This window comes from Podarcis bocagei, assembly GCF_964188305.1.
Source record: "Podarcis bocagei genome assembly, chromosome: 6".
Classification (NCBI taxonomy): Eukaryota; Metazoa; Chordata; class Lepidosauria; order Squamata; family Lacertidae; genus Podarcis; species Podarcis bocagei.
The window spans coordinates 37,584,373-37,608,260 of NC_138130.1; the positions used below are offsets into that span (position 1 = coordinate 37,584,373).

Genomic DNA, 23,888 nt, shown 5'->3' on the forward strand with positions numbered 1-23,888 from the left:
TTGGCTTTGATCCAGAGAACAAGGGACATATTTATGGGCAATTGCTGCCTCCAGGAAACAAAAAATCACGAGTGCCTGCTGTTGCATAGTAGTAACATTTATAGGTAACTACTAGCTTCATTTGTGGAACAGTCAAATTGGACTGTGGACTTTAACCACTGTATTCTTTTTGCTTCCCTTTTTCAGAGGGAAATGTTTTAAAATGTGTTTGTTTTCCTCTGGAAGAATGCCAGTCATTGCTTTGAGTATGGGCATGGCTTGCCACAGAGAGAGAAGGAGAGATTAAATTGGTTTTCACTAGTTCAGGTTGGCTGTGTGGGGCTGTTTTCACAGAAGAGGTAAGATAATTACATCAATGAAGCTTCAAAGTGTGCCGTGTGCTGTTCTGTCATTTCAGATTCTGGACTTAATGGTCTTACTGGGCAGGGAGTAGGATAGGGGAGTCTCTAAGTGGTAACGTATATTACTTTTTTGTTCTTCAAAATGCTTTGTTTTGGGGCCCTCCTTATTCTGCTGAGTGAGGCCCAGGACATCTTCTACCCAGGTCTTCCCTTGATGGCACCACTGAAAGCATGTTTAGTATTTGCTGCTTTCACAGAAAACAGCCCTCAGGGTGAAGTAAATGCAGCTGCCCAGCAAATGAGCCCCAGACCTGGAGGTTATTGCTAGAAAATTCTTTTATGTCCAAGCAATCCTGAATATGTCATCTAGCTTTTATCGGAGCAATGCCTACAACTTGATAGCATGGCACAAATATAGAAAACTTTTCCTTAGGATATAATGAGGCATGACCTGTTTCAATAACAGTTGTGGGAACATTCAGTTTAGGGAGAGAAGTAGAATAACATCTAATGAGCTATAGCTAATGAGCCATACCCCTTTACCTGTTGTGTGCTCAGTGAGATAGATGGACATGAGCTACAGAAATATAATCTTGTATTTATTCTCTATTGGCAGGTCACATCTGGAAACTCATTTATATTTTGCCCCATATGTGCAATGCTTTAGAAGTATCTTGCTTTAAAGCATTTAAGTTTTATGTCATCAGCTTTCAACAAGTAATGTGCAACCCGATCCTATGCATGTTTACTTGGAAGTAAGTCCCACTGTGTTGAGTGGCATTTTCCTGCAGTAAGAGGATTGAAACCCTACTTGGCATTTAGATACCACCTTTTAATGGCCAAAAAAAACCCCACCAGCCAGGCAGTTTTGAAAGAAATGGAAGATTTTTCTTTTTTAAAAAAAGCTTCCAAAAAAAGCTTCTAATAAATTCAAAATAATCAAGGCAGATAATTAAATCAGAGGACAAGGAGTGGAAAAACAACACCAGGAATAACATAATCTTCCATGCCTATGAATTTAGCTAAATAAAAATGTCTTGCAGTACAATATTATGTGTTCCTACTATGCCCAATGAGGCCATACGCCTAGTTAAAATTACAGTCTGAATAAGCCTTCTAAAGATTCTAAGATACTATTCTTGGTAGACCCTACAGAGAGACATTCCCTAGAAATTCCCATAGCTGTGGTTTCATCACAATAGGACATGGGTACACAACATGGTGCTCACTAGTGGTTGGACTCAACTTGACCAGCATGGTCAATTGACCAGCATAGTCAATGATCGGGGTAATGGGAGCTATCTCTGCAGTACGACATGCGCTGAACGTGCATCTGTCTAACAGATGATAAAGACAATGAAGATGACACAGGGTGAAGGTGACATAAGGGAACAGCGTCATCTTACACTATTTAATGGAGCAGAGATGCAGACTTATTTTGGAAGAGGTCCTCTATAAGATAATGATTTTGATTATGATGATGATCGCAACACAAAAATACAAAACGAGAACACAAAATACATGTTGGCATCCATCTGTCTCAAAAGACAAATGGAGTGTGCTTCTGGGGGCAAAGTCAAACCGCTGTAGAATCACAGCACCCACCATGGCTGCAGAGACCCATAACTCATAACTGCTGGCTCCCATGTTGCTTTTGCTGTATGGAGCTCCTGGACAGCCCAGATGACAATTACAGACATTACATTTGGCACCAGGTTGGCTGAAGGAGTTGCCAGAAAGAGGCATACAAGACACCACCCAACCATCTTAGGGACTCCACCCTTGTGTAGAGTTTACTCCTTTGCTTTTTCTTCTTCCAAGTATGTCCCACAAGGCAGTGGGTACAAATTTTTCCTTGAGTTTACTCCCAAAGCCTTTCTCATGAAAGACTATAGCCACAAGGCAATGGAGGCTTAGAATCAGAGTTTTCCTTTTCCTGGGCTACCTTCCCAGGTTTACAAGCCCCATCTGCCCCTCATTTCCCTTTACAGCACATGCATCAACCGCCTTCTTGACTGTTGGAGGCACTGTTAGTCTTCTACCGTCTTCACATGCAAGAGGAAGTTCTTAACTCACCGAGAGTTTGAGACCCATTGGCTATCCAGTCAAAGCCATTCCCAGGGTGTGGTTGCTGTCACATGCTGACAGCTTCTAGGAGCCAAAGGTGAGAACTGAGTGCATGTTGAGAAGCCAAAGGTGGACAAACTTTCAAGAACTTCTGTATGTACTGATGGGCCAACACAGGTCTTTGGGTGTGCAGAGGCAGTTTGGATCTGTGTTCAGTGTAACATGTGAACAAGCCTAGAATTATGGCATATCAAGTGGTAGTTTCCTCTTTGGAGCAGATCCAAAGCTCCTTAAGGAAGACAAATGTCTGAGACTAGAGGCTTCCAGCACAAGCTGGACATTCTCTTTACCAAGTGCTCATACTTCAACAAATTACTATTGTGCACGACATAGGCTCTGCTGATGTTGCAAATGCTGATGGCTAACTACCATGGTCATTAAGATTATTAATTGAATATTGCCCCTTGTTAAAAGTGATCACAGTTAACCAAGCACTTAATGTGAAATATAAAATAATTTGTTTAAGCATCAAATATGATTGATGAATTTATCATCAATATCATGATGTAGCTATCTCTCTCATACCCAGAGCTGCTACAATAATGATTTGTTGTATAATTATTTCATAAATGTTAGACATGCCATTTAAACCAGTCCTTACCAGAAGCTGTAACAAATTAGTGTTGTGTTTAACAACTATATTTGACAGCTTTCTTTCACATTCTAACATAATAGTTTTCAGTGGAACATTTTAGCCTAACAACTTTGCCCTTGTCTGGAGCAGAAACAAATTAGCTTAATGTAATTTTAAAAAGATGAATTAAATAGCAAGATGTTCAACATTAATATTGATATATGTTCTAATGAAGTAGGAAGACCAACATCCCGAGGCCAACTTCCTGTATTATGATTATCCTTTCTTATATTGTGAACTGCTTAGAAAGTAGGAAAATGAGATATTTTGAAAAGGAAATTTCAAACCTAAAAACAGGCTCTTCTATCAGTGTTACCAGACGTTTTCTGGCAGACATCCTATTCCTTCAGAAGCTACAAAACCAACAAAAACATCATGCTTTCCCAGTTACTGTCTATCCATGCTGGAGAATGTTTTACACATCAAATCTATGTCTCTCATACTGTCGTTAAAGATGTTTCCTTGTCAGAAATTGTTACTGATGCATATGATCTGTCAACAGCAGTAGCAGTAAAATCTTGGTGGTTCATTTTAGGTAGGAGGTAGACATTGTTTTTTACAGAGAAGTAGTTTGAGAAGAGGCATCACCTCCTATAATTTAAATGCACAATTGTTTTGTCCAGCTGTTGACTTTGGTTAAAAAGATTTGTTTCAGGATTTTGTCACAATTCAAAACTGTTTACCAGAGTAAAGGTAGTTTGAATACATCTGCCAGATTAAGCTGAATGTATTGCCTACAATGTTATCTTTATTTCAATCAATCCCAGTGATAAGTAACACGAATTGTTTTAAGGATTGGCAGAGAGACATTTCAAGATTTATCTAGAGAGGCAAGAAGCCAATAATAAAATAAAAGTTATTAACGGATCTTAAAGAAAGAGGAGGCTTCTCTCTACCAGATATAAAACTATACTATGAAGCCTCTTGTCTGTGCTGGGTACGGGATTGGATAACATTGAAGAATGTAGATTTACTAGATTTAGAAGGACATGACAATAGATTTGGATGGCATGCATATCTGTGGTATCAGAAGGCCGAGGTACACAGAAACTTCCAGAATCATATAATAAGAAAGACAATCTTTAAAGTTTGGGGAAAAGATAAATATCTACTAGAACAAAAAACCCCATTGCGGCTTTCGCCACTGGAAGCAATAGCATTGGAAAACGTAAATATGAAACCCAACTGGGGAACATATAGAGAGCTGTTAATGGAAATGGATAATAAATTAAAATTAAAACAATATAATGAAATAAAAGAAGAGGTAACAGATTGGTTACAATATTTTCAATTACGTGAAACATTTAAAAATGATAAAAAGAAAGGATTTGCATATGAAATTTCAAAATTTCAGAAGGAAATAATAGAAAGTGATTATAAATTATTATCAAAAATGTATAATATACTGTTGGAATGGGAGACAAAGGATGAAGATGTCAAATGTGTAATGATAAAGTGGGCAAAAGATGTGGGACACAATATACAGTTGACAGGCAGATTATGGAGAAATGATATAGTATTCACAGCATGTACGGCACTTAAGGAGAACTATATGAAAATGATGTATAGATGGTATTTAACACCGGCTAAACTATCAATAATGTACAAAACAAAAGATGTTGGAAGTGTAAAGAGGTAGAAGGTACATTTTACCATATGTAGTGGCAATGTAAGGTCATAAAAGGCTTTTCGGAAATGATTTATAACGAATTGAAAAAAATGTTTAAAATAACCTTTGTTAAAAAACCAGAAGCATTTTTAATAGGTATAATTGGAACAGATATACCAAAAGAATATAAAGCTTTATTTATGTATGCAGCAACAGCCACATGGACATTGATAGCCCAACAATGGAAAAAAGAACAAGTCCCAACTAAGGAAGATTGGCAACGTAAATTAATGGAATATGCTGAAATGGCCAAATTAACTGGAAGACTAAGAAATCAAGAGGACAGCAAATATAAAATAGAATGGAGAATGTTTATTGCATATTTACAAAAGCATTGTAAAGAAGTTAACATAGTAGCAGGTTTTTTAAAATCACTTGTAATACTAAGTACAATGTTTGATTTTTGAAATATTTAAAGGTAAGAAAATTATAGACATGTATAACATAAAATAACACAAAAGAGCTGAGGAAGGGAATGGAAGGAAATCAAGGGATCGGAGGAATCCCAAAATATGGATTTAATATGGTATGTAAATGTCTTATTTTTTATTTTTATTGCATTTGTTTATTAATGTATGTGAAGATAATGTTTGATTGTGGGAATATATATATATATATATATATATATATATATATATATAAAATGAATAGATCTGCCAGAAGCAGCAATCTATGTTTCATATTGTCTTCAGTCATTGGCTGTGGCAGCACAGGAACTCTCTGTCTCCTGCCCAACACAATGACCAAATTGCCATGCTGATGGTTTGTTTTGAATTGTTCCAGGAAGAGTTCAGCTGCTGCCAGGACCATATAACACTGGTCCTAAAAGATCTACATTGACTCCCAGTACGTTTCTGAACACAATTCAAAGTGTTGGTGTTGACCTTTGAAGCCCTAAATGGCTTTGGCCTTGTATACCTGAAGGAATGTCTTCACCCCCATCATTTAGCCCAGGCACTGAAGTCCAATTCTGAGGGCCTTCTCAGTAGTTGAGACCGCCCTGTGGAACGCCCTCCCATCAGAAGCCAAGGAGATAAAAGACATCTGAAGGCATGCCTGTATAGGGAAGTTTTTAATGTTTGATGATTTACTGTGTTTGATGTTTTAATTATTTGGATGCTTACTAGAGTGGCAGGGGCAACCCAGTCAGATGGGTGGCATATAAAGAAATGATGATGATGATGAAAGGTCTATGATTATTTCATCATTTCACATGTTCAGTTTCCAACCCAGCCATATTTACTAGCCTTTTTCTTCTTCTCTCAAACCAGTATTGGTAATCTTGCAACCGTGTTGTAAATATGAAATGAAATGAAATTTATTATGGTTCCAGACCAGATTCACATACCGTACTAAGCGAACATAAAACACAATAGAATTAAGTTTGAATTAACAATTGGATATGACAATAAACAATATGAATATGACAGCCATTGGAAAAGGCTACATGTTGTAAAGATGGGTTCAGAGCAATAGGCCAAAATCTTCATGGATTATTAAACTCATATTGGAAACAACCCAGTTCAGTCTTATGGATCTGATGCTTCCTTCCACATGTGCAACCATCATGAAAGTGGCTAGGTGCAACACAGTCCACCAGAGGCTGCTCCATGAGGCATATCATCAGCTTCTCCTTACATACTTATGGTTTTATGACACCACTTGCACTTTCCCCCAAAGGTGATTATGCCATGGTATGGTGACACTGCAATACAGAAACACTTTATGAAACCAGGTTGCCAACTGTGTACTATTACCTTGCTATGATTCTATGTGTCTTGCTGTGATTCTATATGATCCCGAATGGGGTCATTATTTCTGTGAATCAGTCATAAATGAAGCTGTGGGGAGGTTTTATGTGACTCTGTGTTTCTTCATTTTGTTTTTATATCTGGTATCCATAAGGACTAAGTTCAGGAATCCTGATCAGCCTTGAGCAGATGAGTATCCTGCACTGCAGAGGGTTGGACTAGATGACTCTTGGCATTACTTCTTGGCATTACTCTACAGTTCTGTGTCAGATAGGTAGCTTGGGGGGGGGGGAGCAAGAAACCCATTTCTTTGCCTCCTTTCTTTATTTCTTTCAACTAGTAATGTTATGTGATGTGAACAATCCCCTTTATTATCCCACTAACGCTGCCACCAAATGTGGAAGACTATTATAGCTACCGTTATGTATTGCTTATTATGTTCGATACTATTTCTCCACTGCCTCCATATATTTAAAATACCATCCAATAATAAACTCACCATGGGCTATGATTAACTGTGGTACAAAACACTACAGGCAGGCCCAGCATAAAGCACAACAAAAATGTAAGTTGTATGTTATTATTGATTAACTGAGAATATAAGCAGATGGTTATGTTTAGCTAGGAAGGTTACTAATTGTTTTATCTGTATGCCATCTTTCCACCAAAGAACGGTGCTCAAAATGGCTTACAAAAGAGCAATAGTAAGACTAGAACATAATAGCCACACACATAACAACATACAGAGATAGTTCAGTAATATAAAGGTAACATTAGACCTCCAAGCAGTAGCAAAAATAACAAAGGAGCTGGACAGTTTCATCTTCCATGCTCTCATCTCGGACACTGATTCTGGGCCAAAGGAACTAGGATACGGAAGCGATTTTGCAGCTCCAAAGATAAAGTGTGGCTCATGACTGTCCTTCTGTGCATCACATTCCTCCAGGGAGGTTAGTCTCTTGCAATGGGCAATCTTCCTCCCCCCTAGGGGGCACCCCATCTGTGGTGTTGTTCCATCACAGTCAGCTCAGCTCTTGAGAAACGCTGCATGTTGTCCTGTAGCCCCAAGTGTGACTAGGCAGGCCTCAAGTTGCTGTACCTTCTCTTCCAGCAAGACAACTAGCTTGCACTTGCTGCAAGTGTGCTGTTGCATGTTCTCCAGCAGAAAGACAAACATAGCATAGGTGTTGCAGGTCACTGGAGCAGCTCCCTCACCCTCCATGTCTCTTGGTCCTATACACTGTGAGACAGTACTCTGGACCTCCCTTAAACTCCTTCACTGTGAGTGGAAGAGGACCCTCTTCCCATCCTTTGGCTCCCCAGGGAAATTCAACAAGCCTGTTGTACCTGGAACTGGGTATGGAGTGTGCAGCTGAATTGGACAACCTAAGGAAGTACCATCCACCTTGGGCCTGCCCATAAAAAGCAAGTCTAGAGTGAGAGCCTAAGGTGATAGCCACTGTTCTCATGAACTATTCTTCTTGTGCGACTTTTGTGAGTGACCCAAGGGTATGTTGGACGCTGGGTGACAACCTGCAGGCTGAGAGGGAGGGTGCATCAGAAGATAATGAATTGATATTTATAGACATTTAGTAACTTTGTACAGTCGTACCTTGGAAGTCGAACGGAATCCGTTCCGGAAGTCTGTTCAGCTTCCAAAACCAAATTGTGGCTTCTGATTGGCTGCAGGAAGCTCCTGCAGCCAATCAGAAGCTGTGGAAGCTCCATCAGACATTTGGGTTACAAAAGAACATTTGCAAACCGGAACAATCACTTCCGGGTTTGGGGTGTTCAGGAGCCAAAACGTCCGAGTTCCAGAGTGTTCAGGATCCAAGGTACTACTGTATTAATGTAACCATTTTATATGTAACCACATATTTTTGTAATATTTTGTTTCAGTTCTCTGTTGTCCCTTCAATTTTCTATACACTGCTTAGAGCTGTTTTAATTTATTAGGTGGTATAGAAGTTATTGTAAATAGTCAATCAATCTTGCAGTTCCCAGCAGGTCAAGACAGTATACACAATTAACTGTACATTCCACAATGTGAATTTCTATGGGCAGGATTCACAAAATAATTCCCATCCATAGAAGCCCTGCTCAAAGATTCCACTTTTGCAGTGGGGCTCCCCCTGCATGCCCCCCCCCCAATTGGCTGGGGTCTGGGTGGGTGGGAGAACTCCCAGAAAAGTGTACAGGGAGAGAAAAGCAAGAGATCATTTAGCCTGCAGTGGTGGAATTCTTGCCCATACATGCAGAAAGTATGTGCTTTTTTGAATGGCTTTTTGTTGTTGTTGTTGTTTAGTCGTTTAGTCGTGTCCGACTCTTCGTGACCCCATGGACCAGAGCACGCCAGGCACTTCTGTCCTCCACTGCCTCCCGCAGTTTGATCAAACTCATGCTGGTAGCTTCACGAACACCATCCAACCATCTCGTTCTCTGTCGTCCCCTTCTCCTTGTGCCCTCCATCTTTCCCAACATCAGGGTCTTTTCCAGGGAGTCTTCTCTTCTCATGAGGTGGCCAAAGTATTGGAGCCTCAGCTTCACGATCTGTCCTTCCAGTGAGCGCTCAGGGCTGATTTCCTTCAGAATGGAGAGGTTTGATCTTCTTGCAGTCCATGGGACTCTCAAGAGTCTCCTCCAGCACCATAATTCAAAAGCATCAATTCTTCGGCGATCAGCCTTCTTTATGGTCCAGCTCTCACTTCCATACATCACTACTGGGAAAACCATGGCTTTTACTATACGGACCTTTGTTGGCAAGGCTTTTTAGCCTGCATTATAAAGGGCTTTTATAAAATAAAAACAACAATGTTTTGCTTTAAAATGTACTTATCATTGGAAATTTTCCCAAAGAAGAATTGAACAGAAGGTAAAATTTCAATGTGTGACTTCTCTTGTCACTCACTAACGTGAGGGGAAAACACATGTAATCTGGTACAATTCATGAGGTTAAAATCATTGGAGAAATGCCCCCTGTTTGGATTATTTCAAATGCCTTTCTGGCCAAGGTTAATTGCTGCATGACACAAATTCAACAGGTGCAACTTGTAGGAGCAACAAATCTTACACTAGCTGAATTTTTGCCCAACATGCTCTTCTTAAATTCACGAAGTCTCTGTAAAAGAAGAAAAGCTTGACGATCCTACCTTAAGGCTCTGAATAAAGTCACCATAAGTACTCAAGCACATAAGCAAAAGTAGGATACAGCTGTCAAGGTGAACACAGGAACTTTCAAGATAAAGCATTATTCCCTTTATCCATAGCCCTCAGCGTCCAGCTGACAGTATTTTCCCATACCTGAAATTTCCATGAAAGTTCTTAGCTTCATGCTCAAAAGCAAATTTATATGACTATCCTGTAGGTGCAGGTGATGTCTCTCCACAGAAAAAGACAACAAGTCTGGAGATTACGGTGGAATCTAAGCTTTTGCCATATTTACTCCTAGGTGGACACAGGTGGCTCAATGGGAGTTGTAGCGCATCTCAGCTTCTGAATAAACTGGGAGAATTTTCAGCTTTCTGTACTGGAGTCTTATGTAAGATTTCCAAATCTGTTGGCGCTCGGGACAAAGGGAGGGGCGCAGATGTAGCACAACCTGTCTTTCATTTCCTCAGGGCCATCCTAAGTCCTGTGTAATGTAGACTCATTAAAACAACACTGTTATTAAAACAGGAGACCTGGGTTGTGAGATCACGAAATGCATGTGTAAACAGATACATCTTCAAAAGCTGTTAGAGTACAACTACAAATGGGATCCCCCTTATTTCAGCAGGGAACACATTCCATAACACTAGTTCCATGAGTGAAAAAGCCATGTGTGTCAGAACCTGTTCAGAACCTTAGAATCAAAGTCTGAGACAAAAATTAAGCAGACAAGGCAACAATGAGTATTGTGAGAATTCAAAGAGAGGGCTCAGCTAAACTGAGACAAGTATAGGCCACTGAGAGTAAGCTTCCTTTTTGGACTAGTGGTCCTAATGCTTAGCGGGGTGGGGGGGACCACTTCTCTCAGTCTCTAGAAGCACCAGCCTTCACTATCATTCCTAACCAAAGCCACTGGTATAAAAAATATGGCTTATAGAATTTGTGCAAACATTGCATTTTGTTATTGATTACAGCTTTATTCTTATACTTAATTGTCTAAGAATAAGTCCTATGGAACTCTGTTGTACTCACCTTTGAATAGACAAACATAAAATGTCTACAAAGCAAAAATGTATGATACAATTCATCCCTGCTTTTATGTTTACAAACTATTTTTTTCCTGCTTTCACTTAGTTCTAATCCTACAGGTAACTTGCAAATCCTAGATCAGATCAGATCAAATCAGATACAGTTTGGGAACAGGTTCCATGAAAGATCATGGATCCATCCTTTTGTAGGCCACCTAGATAATTGTATTTGTGGACAGTTATCTAAAATTAAATAAGAGTAATTATAGTAAAAGACTTCAACTTGTGAAAAATCAGGTTTGGGATAATAAATAGTATCTCTAGATTTTTGTTTTGTTTATTATTTTAAATTGTACATTAATAATAATAAAAACCCATAGAAAAATGTCTAGAAGAAAAGCACTGAGTACATTCCAGTAGATCCATCTGTTGGGGAGTTTTCAAATTATCATCTCAGAAACTTCTCCTATACCCCATGGCAATTGGTATATGGTATATTGGTATATGGAATGCCACAATTTCCCATCTTGTCTCCAAAGCTATTTAGCATCTATATGAAACTGCTTGGGGAAATGTGTGGCATTCTGAAGTGTCATCAGTATGCTAATAACACCATGCTCTGTTAATCTTTTTCATCTAATCCAGGCATAACAGCTGACATTCTGAGCAGGTATTTGGAGTCAGTAATGAACTGGGTGAGAAAATAAACTGAAGCATAACCCAAACAAGACAGAGGCATTGGTAAGTAGTTCAACAGTTCTGGATTTTTGTTTTCACTTCTGGATGGGTTTTGCTCTTCCCTTTAAGGATTGGGTTTTGTAGTTTGTGAGTGCTTCTGGACCCTGCTCCATGTTGTTCAGGTGGCATCCGTGACCAGGTGTGATTTTAATCAGCTTTTGTTGATTCACCAGCTGTGTCCTCTTCTGGGAAAAGAAAATAGTCATCAATGCCTTAGTAACTCTAGGTTAGAATACAACAACATGCTTTCTGTGAGTCTGCCTTCAAAGCTTCTGCACACCTGGTCCAGAATGTGGCAGCCAGGGTAGAACAGAGAGGAATCATTGCTTTGAACATATTGCAATAGTACTCAAAGATCTGAATTTGTTTCCAGGCACATTTCAATTGATGCCTACCCTAAGCGGAGTGGGCCCAGGTGCTTGAAGAATCACCATATAAATCTACTGGTGTGTTAAATTTGTCACTGGAGGCCTTTAAAAAATATTCACCTGACATCAAAAGTGAGGGGGATAGTGATACAGCTTTCTCAGTGTCTGGATAGAAGTTACTGCCTAGAGATGTACCAAAGGCACCTCCTTTCTCTCCATCCAACAATACGATAAGATTGCGTGCCAAGGTCCTGTGACCCGCACTATTGATTTATAACACAGGCCACAACTTTATTGGTTACAGATGTGAGTGGTGTGGCTTAGGCATTCGGTGAAGCCAGGGTATATCTTGACTCCTGCCCATCTGCAGGGAATTGAACTAAGGGTAAACATCCAGAAGGGTGAGCCCTAAGACTTACATCAAAGGGGCACCCCGAGGGGTTCCCGTTGGGGTCGTGGCATGGCCCTAGCCCATGTCTGGGCTTTGGACAGGATCCACACACCCAGATCCTCGATAATAGGATACCCTTATCGAGGAGGTGCAGGCAGAGGCTACAACCTCCCCTCCCTTAAACAAAGGCTTACCCAATGCCTAACCTTACAAAGTTGTGACGATTGCTAGGTAGGCAAAAAATTCCTATCCAGTCCCACCAATAAGGTAGCTGACATTTTTCCATAGCAAGGTTGTGTCATACCAAAGCTTAAAAAAGAGGGTGGGTGGCTTGGGAGATTTGGTGAGGAGGCAAGAGAGGGAAGCCCTCCTGGCTATGCCCCATGCCAGCATAGATTGGCCAGGTGGGCATGACACGGCTGGGAGTTGGCGCAAGGGGGGCATCAATCCCCCGCCCCTGAGCCGGATCACCGCAAGGGCCTGGATGCCCAGCCACGATGCTGCCCAGCTTGAAAGGTGAGTGGTCCTATAAAATTTTATCAGGCCTTTAGAAGAGGGTGGTGAAGAGATAACTGTCAATAAGCTACAACCTGCTGCATTTTCAGGCCAAATTTGGCTAATTGTTAACTAATGGGGTTTTGAGGTTTAAGTTTTGTTTTTGTTTTTTGATACTGCTAAAATATGGGGGCGGAGGTTTCTGTTGCTGTCTTGGGTACCATTTGTGGCAAGGCAAAATACAAATGTTTTAAAGAAACAATTAAAACTTTGAACATGATAACTTTTTTCCATTTTAATCATGTTTCTGGACTTTTTATTATTTAAGGGACAATGGAAACAGTTTGGAAAACTAGCATGTAAAAAAACAACAACTTAAGAATGTAGGAAGTTGCCATGATCCTTCTAATCCAACACTCTGTTACAGTGGCCAACTAAAAGCCTATAAGAAGCTTAAAAGCAGGGCCCAGCTGTACTCATTTCAATGACTGGCATTCAGAGACGCATTGCCTCTGATATGCGCCCTGTAAAATTTCATTTTACATTAATTTTGTGGTGAAACTCAGTTTTGGCAGTTAGAATGTGAGGGTCAATTATTATTATTATTGGTAAGTTACTTTTTAAGTTACCTTGGCTTGCCCTGGGACCTTATGGTGAAGGGCAACAAATAAAGAATAATTATTTCAAAGGTTTTCTAATGGTAAAGTGTCAAAGTGGAAATAATTCCCATGTTCCCTTCAAAAAGTCGCATCATAAAAAGCATTGATCATCAAAGTAACTTTCCCAAATAAAAAGAGATTCTAACAGCCCATTCTTGTGCAGAATTATGCATGCTCAAGTTGGTTGTTCTAGAGCAAAATAAGGTAACCGGAGAAAATTCCAATACAAAACAGTATTGAGTTTGTTGTGTGTTGTGTGTTTTGTGTTACAAAAGGCAGAAAACCCTTTCATAACTTTTTAGTCTGATGGTATAGAAAAAGCAGTGGGATTCCTAAGAACAGCCTTTGCCTGCTGTGAGACACTGATTTCTTTCCAGCATTTATACCATTGTATGCTCAAAAAAGGGGGGAAGAAAACAAATGGATTACAAAAAAATCTCTCAAGAAAATAAATTAATGTTGAATTACAAAATAACTGAACAGGAGATAGAAGGTGCCATTCAGAATATGCAATTGGGTAAATCTCCAGGACCGGATGGACTGACTTCTAGATATTACAGATCTTTAAAAGAATGGCTAGTACAACCTTTGAAAAAGGTCTGTAATGAAATAATGGAGGGGAAAAGGGCACCAGAGTTGTGGAAAGAAGCATATATCACACTTGTACCGAAAATAGAGACTGAAAAGACGCAGCTTAAGAACTATCGCCCCATATCATTGCTTAATGTGGATTACAAAATTTTTGCAGATATTTTAGATAAAAGACTAAAAAGAGTGTTAGTGGAAGAGATACATAAGGACCAAGCAGGCTTTCTCCCAGGAAGACATCTATCTGATAATGTGAGAAACATAATTAATATTTTAGAAAAATTACAAGTGAATATAAACACTAAGGCAGTTTTAATCTTTGTGGACGCGGAGAAAGCCTTTGACAACATTTCTTGGATTTTTATGAAAAAAAACTTACAGGGTATGGGGGTAGGCCAAGGCTTTGAAAATGGTATAAGTGCAATATATTCTGAACAAAAGGCTAAATTGATTGTAAATAATGTGGTGACGGAGGAAGTTAAGATAGAAAAGGGGACATGACAAGGTTGCCCAATCTCCCCATTGCTTTTTATATCGGTCCTGGAGGTTTTGCTGAGTATGATAAGAAGGGACCAGTTGGTTAAAGGTATACAGGTCGGAGCCAAACAGTACAAATTGAGAGCATTTGCAGATGACTTAGTATTGATGTTACAGGAGCCAGAATCTAGTACTAAAAGAGTTTTAGAACTGATTCAAGAATTTGGTCAGGTTGCAGGGTTTAAGCTGAATAAGTTAAAAACCAAGGTTTTAGAGAAAATTTTAACACCAATTGAGAGAGAGAGGTTTCAGAATGAGACAGGTTTAACAGTGGTTAAGAAAGTCAAATACTTGGGGATTAACATGACAGCAAAAAATGGGAATTTATTTAAAGACAACTATGAAAAATGCTGGGTTGAAGTGAAAAAAGATTTAGAAATCTGGTCAAATTTGAAGCTTTCACTGCTAGGCCGTATTGTTGCGATAAAAATGAATGTATTGCCTAGAATGTTGTTTTTGTTTCAAACATTACAAATTGTGGACAAAATGGACTGTTTCAAGAAGTGGCAGAGATATATTTCTAGATTTGTCTGGCAGGGCAAGAAGCCTAGAATAAAATTTAAAATACTAACAGATACAAAGGAAAGAGGTGGATTTGCCCTGCCAGACTTGAAACTTTTCTATGAATCAGCAGCTTTTTGCTGGTTGAAAGAATGGCTGCTTCTTGAAAATGCAGACATTTTGGATTTAGAAGGTTTTAACAACATATTTGGATGGCATGCATATTTGTGGTATGATAAGGTCAAAGCGCATAAAGCATTTAAAAACCATATTGTCAGGAAAGCATTGTTTAATGTTTGGATAAGATACAAGGACTTATTGGAAAATAAAACCCCAAGGTGGCTGTCACCGATCAAAGCGAAAGCTCTGAAAAAGCTCAATATGGAGGTCAAATGGCCGAAATATTGGGAAATTTTGGAACAAGATGGAAATAGATTGAAATTGCAGAGTTTTGAAAAACTAAAAAACAAAGTGTGTGATTGGCTTCATTATTATCAGATAATGGAGGCATACAATTTGGACAAGAAAATCGGCTTCCAGGTGGAAAAATCAAAATTGGAAACAGAATTGTTAGAACCCAAAACTAAGACTCTGTCAAAGATGTATAACTTGCTGTTGAAATGGAATACTCAGGATGAAATGGTGAAATCTGTGATGATTAAATGGGCACAAGACGTTGGACATAATATAATGATGGCTGACTGGGAACAGTTATGGACCACAGGTATGAAGTTTACGGCATGCAATGCCTTAAGAGAGAATATTATGAAAATGATATACAGGTGGTACATAACCCCAGTCAAGCTTGCAAAAATCTACCATTTGCCTGATAACAAATGTTGGAAATGTAAAGAAACTGAAGGTACATTCTTTCACCTTTGGTGGACGTGCCCAAGGATTAAGGCTTTCTGAGAGATGATATATAATGAACTGAAAAAGGTATTTAAATATACCTTCTTGAAGAAACCAGAGGCCTTTCTCCTGGGCATAGTCGGCCAATCGGTGTTAAAGAAGGACAGAACTTTCTTTATGTATGCTACAACAGCAGCAAGAATACTTATTGCAAAGTATTGGAACACACAAGATTTACCCACTCTGGAAGAATGGCAGATGAAAATGATGGACTACATGGAATTGGCGGAAATGACTGGCAGAATCCGAGACCAGGGAGAAGAGTCGGTGGAAGAAGATTGGAAGAAATTTAAAGACTATTTACAGAAATATTGCAAAATTAATGAATGTTAGAATGATGTTTGAAGTTAAGTGGTTTCTAGCTGTAATGATATAAAAGAATATGGAAAAATTGGATTTTTAATAGGTAAAAATTTAATGCTACAATATATTAAGATTAAAGATCAGGATAATAAGGAGGGAAAGAAATTGCTGAATTAACTAATTGAATTGGAACACAAAAAAGGGAGGTATGAGGAGGTCAGGGAAATAAGGATATGAATGTAAGGTATGGAAAGATTGATTCATTATTTTTCTTTTTTTTCCCTTTTCCTTTGTAAGTGTTTTTACTTTTTTATTCTGTATTTTGTATTTTACATTTTTCTTGTATTTTTATTTTTATTTTTTTATTCTTGTATTTCTTGATTTTATGTAATTCTTTTCTCTGAAATTTTAATAAATATCATTAAAAAAGGGGGGGAAAGTTAAATTCAAGAAATTTGTAATTTTTACCTGGAGATTGATTTTCCTCAGAGTGAAAGCTAGTAGGTTATAATGTGCTTTCTTAAGATATGCTGTGTCACAAGCCTTAAGTTGTGAAATATGTAATGTTCTTTGACGACGTATGTTATATAACAAAGTTAATGTGTAATTTGACCTACCCAAGGCTGTCTGGTCATGAACTGGAAATAAAAAAACAGACTTAACACTGTTACATTATGTGCATGGTTTTGGAATTTGGACTGTTCTTTCTCTTACAGTTCAAAGCAAGATAAGTAACTGTATTGAGAAATTGTCCATAAAATGTGTTAATAGAGCAGAAGAGGAAAAGATAAATAGATAAAAAGAGAGAGGATGTTTAAGTACACATGCAAAAATACCAAAAATACTTTCATATATCTTTCATCAAAATGGAGAAAGATGTTCTAAAAGAAAGCACAGTGTATTTTATCATCTTTAGGGAAAAGTGGAACCAACATTTTGTCATTTCAAGGAGAGTGACTCCTATGATGTAATCAAGATCTTAGACACAAAAATGACATAATAATGCATGTAGGTATTTTCAGAATGGGACTATATTACTTGGTTTTGTTTATTATTATTATTTATTATTTTGATTATTAATTATTGAATTTGTATGCTATACCATACCCATAGATCCCAGGGTGGGTCACAACATAAAATTACAAAAATTGTTTAACCTTGTTGTTGTTGTAGTAGTAGTAAAACCAGCAGCAACAACAGCTCTAGGGTGTATCTAGAATGACACTAATCAAAATAGGTGCCATGGGGGGGGTGAGGAGCCGAGCGCTCCCCAAAGTTTCAATGAGGATGCCACCCCACCCACCACCCCGAGATTTTGCTGCCCGTGGCTAGCTTCCAATTAATCCCTCTCTCAAACATACATTTATTCACAGTGGCACCATAGCCATTTTTCCCCCTTACTATTTCTGAACTATCGTTTCAATATACGTAAAGGCCTATTTGTGTCATAAAGAACTGATAAAACTCTCTGTTGACTCTGTCACACTTCTTAATGAGAGAAGTGAAGCAATGCATTTTCGCTCTTGAATCTTCCAAAGAAATATGTAAATCTTAATACCATAAAGATATTGTTCATTTCTAGATAGAATTGATTTTGTTTTGTTTTTAATATGTTTTATTATGGCTTATTTCTTTCAGGCTTTGTAAGGCCTATTTGGCCTTTCTTCTGATTCTTTACTTATGGAACTTATTTATTATCTTAAAGACCTTAATACTTTAATTCTTGGGTTTCTTTTCCTAATCCTATTATGTTTTCATTTTTATTTACTTAATAGTTTGCCTAGTTAAACATATTCAGTCGTTTTATTATTCATAAATAAGAGAGTAAGCCTATGAATTCATTTTTTCTCCAGTGTTCTGTACATAGCTGTCAACTTTCAGATTTGAAAATAAGGGATCAGCAGCCTTGAAAATAAGGGATCAGTAGCCTCACCTGTCCCAGGGACAGTCTACGGGCTATCTAACAATCTGGGATAGCAGCAGGAAAGAGCGCTGGAATAAGGGAATTTCCCGCAGAAAAAGGGAAGGTTGACAGCTGTGGTTCTATAGCTCGGGAATATGGAGTTCATTTAGGTGGCAATCCTGCATATACAGGCACCCCCCAAGTTACACAGGGGTTACGTTCCAGGCCTCTGTGCACATAATTGCATAATGTGGGGAGGAGAAGAAGAAGAAGAAGAGTTTGGATTTGATATCCCGCCTTTCACTCCCTTTAAGGAGTCTCAAAGCGGCTCACATTCTCCTTTCCCTTCCTCCCCCACAACAAACACTCTGTGAGGTGAGTGGGGCTGAGAGACTTCAGAGAAGTGCGACTGGCCCAAGGTCACCCAGCAGCTGCATGTGGAGGAGCGGAGACGCGAACCCGGTTCCCCAGATTAGGAGTCTACCGCTCTTAACCACTACACCACAAGCTTTAAACACCCCAGCTGCTATTCTGTCTTCAATCCATAACAAAAAAATGGCATCCATTAATATCCGCAACTAGAATTGAAGCTCTGAGGCTGGCAGAAGGCTGGAGGATGCACGGGAAAGTAGGGCTGCTGTTAGGCAGAGAGGCTGAGCAGCCTAAGTAAAGCCCCACTGTGCTTCCAGTCTCTTTGGGGCTCCCTTCACCCTCACTGATGTCCTCTTTGGGCTCCATGGAGGGTCTACTCATGAGCCATGAGGACTCTCCAGCTCTCTCCCACCATTTGGGGCAGGGGGGAATTGAATGATTAAATTATTTCATGGCACAGCACATATATGTGGTCATACGCAAGTCAATTGTGTGTAAGTGGGGGGACGGGGGATGGGGACGGCACACCTGTACTTATCTCCAGAGAAAGCCACACTGAATTCAAGAGGATTTACGTCTGAGCAGGCATGTATAGGATTGTGATCTTAAATGGGATGGATCCATTCACACCCAGCGTAGATCCACTGAAAGCAATGGGTCTTGTCAGTCATGATTGGATTCAGCCCAGTGTGTTTATTCTAATCTCAAGGGGCTTAAGTTAGTCACAACCAAGAAGGACCACTGCTTTCAAACTTATTTTCCAAAAAGCAGTGCTGCCATCTGGGGGTTGGGGCTGGGGTTGGCAGAGGAGGTAACTGTTACGATATAGAAGCAATGCGGCCGCGAGCAGCTGCTAGCATGAAAGCAAAACATAATGGGAATGTTGGGACTGTTCCGTGGGAACAGAGGGACAGTCTATTCACAGTGCTGAGCACCGGATTTAGCTCAGAGTGTAATTTGAGCTGTACAGGAAGTACAGGAGGTGGAGTGTGTCTCTCTGCTGTTGGAGTTTGAAGAGAGCAGACATGTTTCTCTGTAACGCTGCAAAGACAGAAATAAAGGCATGCAAATACATTTCTGTCTATCTCTTTCCCCTGCCTGGGGGCAGGGAAGAGTGGTGTGTTCTTCTCACGTTTGAGGAGGATCGCCGATCGTGACCTAGCCTGGATCCTTCTCGGGAATGAAGACAGGGAGGTCAACAGGAGATCAAGCCGGGTGCCTGGAGAGTGGCCAGTTTCTCCTGAGAGGCAAATTTCCCTAGTTTAAATATCCAGGCAAGTCCTAGATAATAGAACAATTTTACATTCTCAAACATACATTGTGTTTCTTAGATGGCAGACTCAAATTAATTGCTACAGTTTTATGGATTCTTGTGTGGCTTTCCTTGTAAGTCTCTCTCTCTCTCTCCCCCCCCCCCCCCCCGATTTTAAGTTATATTTCAGGTGTGGGAAATCTTTGACCATGCAAATATTGCTGAACTTCAACTCCCAACATTCCTAGCCATTAGCTATGCTTGCTGGGACTATGGGAGTTGTAGTTGAGCAATATTGGCAAGACAGGTCAAGTCAGTTTATTGTGTTTTAGCAGACAGTCATTATACACATGAACATAACAACAACAACAAAAACAAAAACAACAACAACAACAACAACAACAGAGATTTACAATTCTGCTTCATAACCTTTAAATGTTCCTTATATCTGTTATACTTCATGCTCTTAAAATTTTGTAACAAGTGACTAAGAAATTAAATGTGTTGTTATTGGTGGTGGCGTTTTGAAATTCTTTCTACCCACAGTTTTGTTGAGCTCTTTGCAATTGGCAGGTTGAAATATGTATGTCTTGTGTAGTTTAACATTTGTTTAATTAAAGATTGGTTTAAAAGCTGACAATGATTTCTTCCTTGGATATTTTCCATAATATAAAACAGCCACAATCTCTTTCCTAATGTATATATGTAATTATTGCTGTAGTTTACAGGTAATTAATAGTGTCTATGTTAATTGGGTGTCATACTGTCTACTGAAACATTCTTTTAGTAGCTTTGTTTGTAGTATCAGGATATTAACAGGACTTTTAATTAAATTGTGCTTTGATGAATATCAAATTCGCATTTTATTTGGGCAACACAACAAATGATTCTTTGCTTGTGGAAGGCAGAGGTTGAGTCTCCAGTTTTTCAACCCAGGACTAATTTGCACAGCAAATAAACATATTTGAATTAATGTATTTGTTTTTTTCCATGAACAGGTTTTTGTTGGTTTTGTTTCTTTTGCATTTTGAATCAAAGTGGTGCACCAGCAAAACATGTCCACTTGTGTCTTGAATTAATGATGCATCTCCTTTAATGGAAGCATGCAAACATCAAATGTCTAGACAGATTACAATATTCTGTATTATTGTAGAATTATGCAAGCCAATTGATGCCATTGCTTTGACTATACACCCATCTACTTTGGCAAACATTAAAATTCCCAGGGCGTCAAGGTAGTATGAGTCCCTTGTGATTCATGTAAATCTGCCTTTCCCAAGCTGGTGCTCTCAATGTACTTTGGACAACTTCCATTAGCCTCACCCAGCAAAAGCAATAGACAGGAATGGTGGCAGTTTTAGTTCAAACAAGGTTGGGGAAGATATAAAATCTGAGGCTGTTCCATATATCTGATTAAATGAGCATTTGTTGATTTATTTATATAATAAATGTTCACTCTTGTCTTTCTTGATACCACAGTGTTGTTGTACAACTGTAAATCAGATCTAAGACATTCCATATAGCCTGGAAGTTCAAGTAGGTGCATGGAATTTCATTTGGCTTCTTCATCATGGATTCTTCTCCTTTTCCCTAAGAGTAATTTAGTATTTTCATAAGATTCTTCTTTTATCATGGAATTCTGTCCTTTAGCTGTCACAAACCTTATATTCAGACAGACACTGGAACCAGACTGTCATGAGTGAGAGGTGGCCAACAGCCCGGAGAAATAGGGCAGGGCTAGAATAAGGAGGTTATTAATTTCATCCAGATGCTGAGGAAATTACACTGGAGAAGAATATCCTTGAGAGCAGCAGGTAGTCTCATACAAGGATAGAGACTGTGAGGATAAGCTCAGAGACTGGCTATATTCAGAATTTAAACTCTTTCCTGCCCGTAGTATTTTTAGGACTGGATGATATGCCGGATACGGACAGAGCCTTCTAAAGGTAGGATCAGCTCCTATTCTAGAATTCTGAAGGATTGAATTTTCACCATCCCTATACTCTATACTCACTGGAGTCACAAAATGAATGAAATCGGCTCCTTCTCAGCCAAGACTTACTGAGGGGTGGACAACATGCTGCTCTCCAGATGTTAGACTACAATTCCCACTTTCCCTGACCTTTGGCCATGCTGGCTGGTGTTGATGGGAATTGTAGTCCAACAGCTATCCCTGACACTGGCTGATCTGATCTTTTCGACTCAGTTCAGAGAGAAGTGACAATGTACAGGTATTTTGAAAAATTGCTGATGCTCATTTGTTTTGTGGGATGGATTAAAACACATACACAAATGTACACTCGCCCGAATGCTTTCTACATTTGTTACCTTATATTGTTATGTGCTCCATGCTTCCCTGAGTATGATGTTTATAGGTCAAGGCTTACCTCAGTGTGGCCTCCTGTGGAAGGAGATGCTCACATCACTCCCCTCTGACATGGTTTTGTTCCAATGCCTTCTCTATCAGGAAAAGAAAAAAGCTGTGTTTGTATTATGGTGATGACATTGGTTGAAGCCACATGTGAATCTTGAAGGAGTAGACCAGTGAGAGAATGGTCCCTCTACGTCCTGCCCCAGGATGCTATCTGTGTCATGTGATTGGCATTTGAGGTGACTTTGAGTTACAGTACAGCCAGATGTCTCAGGGATCCTGCCACAGATCATGTATGCGAGACAGTCTTCTAATTGCTTCCTTCACCACCCCACAAAAATAATAAAATGAACTACCCAGGATACCCAGAACCTAGCTTCACATGTCCCAATGGGCAGAGCATAATAAGCATATTTGTTCAAACACACAAATGCCCATTGTTGTGTGTGTGGCCCAATTCTTATTCACTCCATGTCACTCCATGTACATTTTTAAATTCAAAAATTAATTATATGTGATCGTTAGTTATAGGCGTTCCTAGTGTAGTATGGAATATTTTATTTTGTCAAATCTGACAAGTTTAATACTTGCCTTTCCTAGATACTCTTGATAACTCCTTGAACCAATTAATTTCTCACGGTTCCTTCTGTATTTATATGTTGATGTATTCCTCTGAATATTGATTCTCTTAGTAATAACATCTTACATGCTAAACAAGAAAGCCAGGAGCAACACATCTAAAACACTTCTGCGGAATATTGAATTAAAGAAACATTGTAAAAATCAGGCAGTTATTCATTGCTTTGAAAAATGTGTTAGGGGGTGAAAATGGATTTGAAGGTTCTTCAAAACAAAGTGGGCTGCATCTGCTATGTGTTTCTGGAATGATCAAGTGATGACAAGCAGCTAATAGGTGAGAAGACTGAGCTTACTACTTTCTCAGCCTGTGAAAGTATGTGTACAGGATTGCAGATACTAATGAAGTGTCAATTTATTGTGTAGAAGACCAGAGGGGAGTGGGAAGATAGCAAATATTAGAGAGATCATTGTAAAGGAAAAAAATAATATAGTGTGGTGTGATGGAATCAATCTCTGAGCATTCTTAGGCACAGGAGAGGGGGAGAAAGGTTTTGTATTATAGGTTTATACTGTTCATTCCCAGACAGGTTGAACATAACATTTCCTGTGTAGCATCTTGTATTGTTTGTGCTCTGTTGGCTCAAGGGTGGTTTCTATCAATGGGAGTATTTCAGTAACTGATGCTGGGAATATACAGTAAGATTCGTTTGAAAGCAGGTTTACTATCTCCAATGTCAAATGCATATTCAACAGGTTGCAATAACATTGATCGCTCCTGCCCTTATCCCTGGGCTCATAAATCTGTTTGGGATATCAATATCCTTTATACTAATAGCAGACCCATTCTCTGAGTACTGAGCCTTATCAAACCAACATCTACACACAAGGGAGAGATAGCAACAGGCTTGGAGAAAACTCAAGCTTTGCATAACAACAATTTTTTTTTAGAAAAATATAGAATATCATGGGAACCATATTTGAACAATATGATCCTGCTTTGCAGGGATGCTGTGTGAATAATGTTATGCAACCACATGAACAGGACAGATCATGTGGCTCTTTCCCACTTGATTGGCAACTTCCTTCCCAGCATCCCTTCTCTGCAGGGTCCATATTGCATGAAAAAAGACCCACGCAATCAGCCCCTTCTATGTGTTCATGCTATCTGCACGCCTAAACCTGAATGGTGGGATAGTACTACAAAGAATAGATATCCCATGCG

General features: G+C 39.2%; 1 protein-coding gene and 1 long non-coding RNA gene across 9 annotated transcripts in view; one reads left to right on the forward strand and one right to left on the reverse strand.

The window, feature by feature from the left end:
- Nucleotides 1-23,888, forward strand: part of STS (steroid sulfatase) — a 111,358-nt gene continuing 87,470 nt past the window's right edge. For 2 of the 7 annotated variants that reach the window (XM_081197071.1, XM_081197073.1), the window contains exons 1-2: nucleotides 9,668-10,060; nucleotides 11,343-11,438. The gene's annotated coding sequence lies outside the window, so the exon portion shown is untranslated. Of the gene's footprint in view, nucleotides 339-428; nucleotides 454-9,667; nucleotides 10,061-11,342; nucleotides 11,439-17,175; nucleotides 17,198-21,526; nucleotides 21,663-23,888 lie in introns of those variants that run through there. The other 5 variants (XM_081197072.1, XM_081197075.1, XM_081197074.1 and 2 more) reach the window with 5 other exon arrangements.
- LOC308588626 lies at nucleotides 5,064-9,953 on the reverse strand. Of its 2 annotated transcripts, XR_014008834.1 has the most exons (3): nucleotides 9,823-9,881; nucleotides 9,435-9,640; nucleotides 5,064-8,062 (listed from the first exon to the last, which is right to left on the reverse strand). It is a non-coding gene; the product is annotated as an uncharacterized lncRNA (long non-coding RNA). The 2 variants fall into 2 exon arrangements; XR_014008833.1 differs by lacking the exon at nucleotides 9,435-9,640 and having other exon boundaries at nucleotides 9,823-9,953.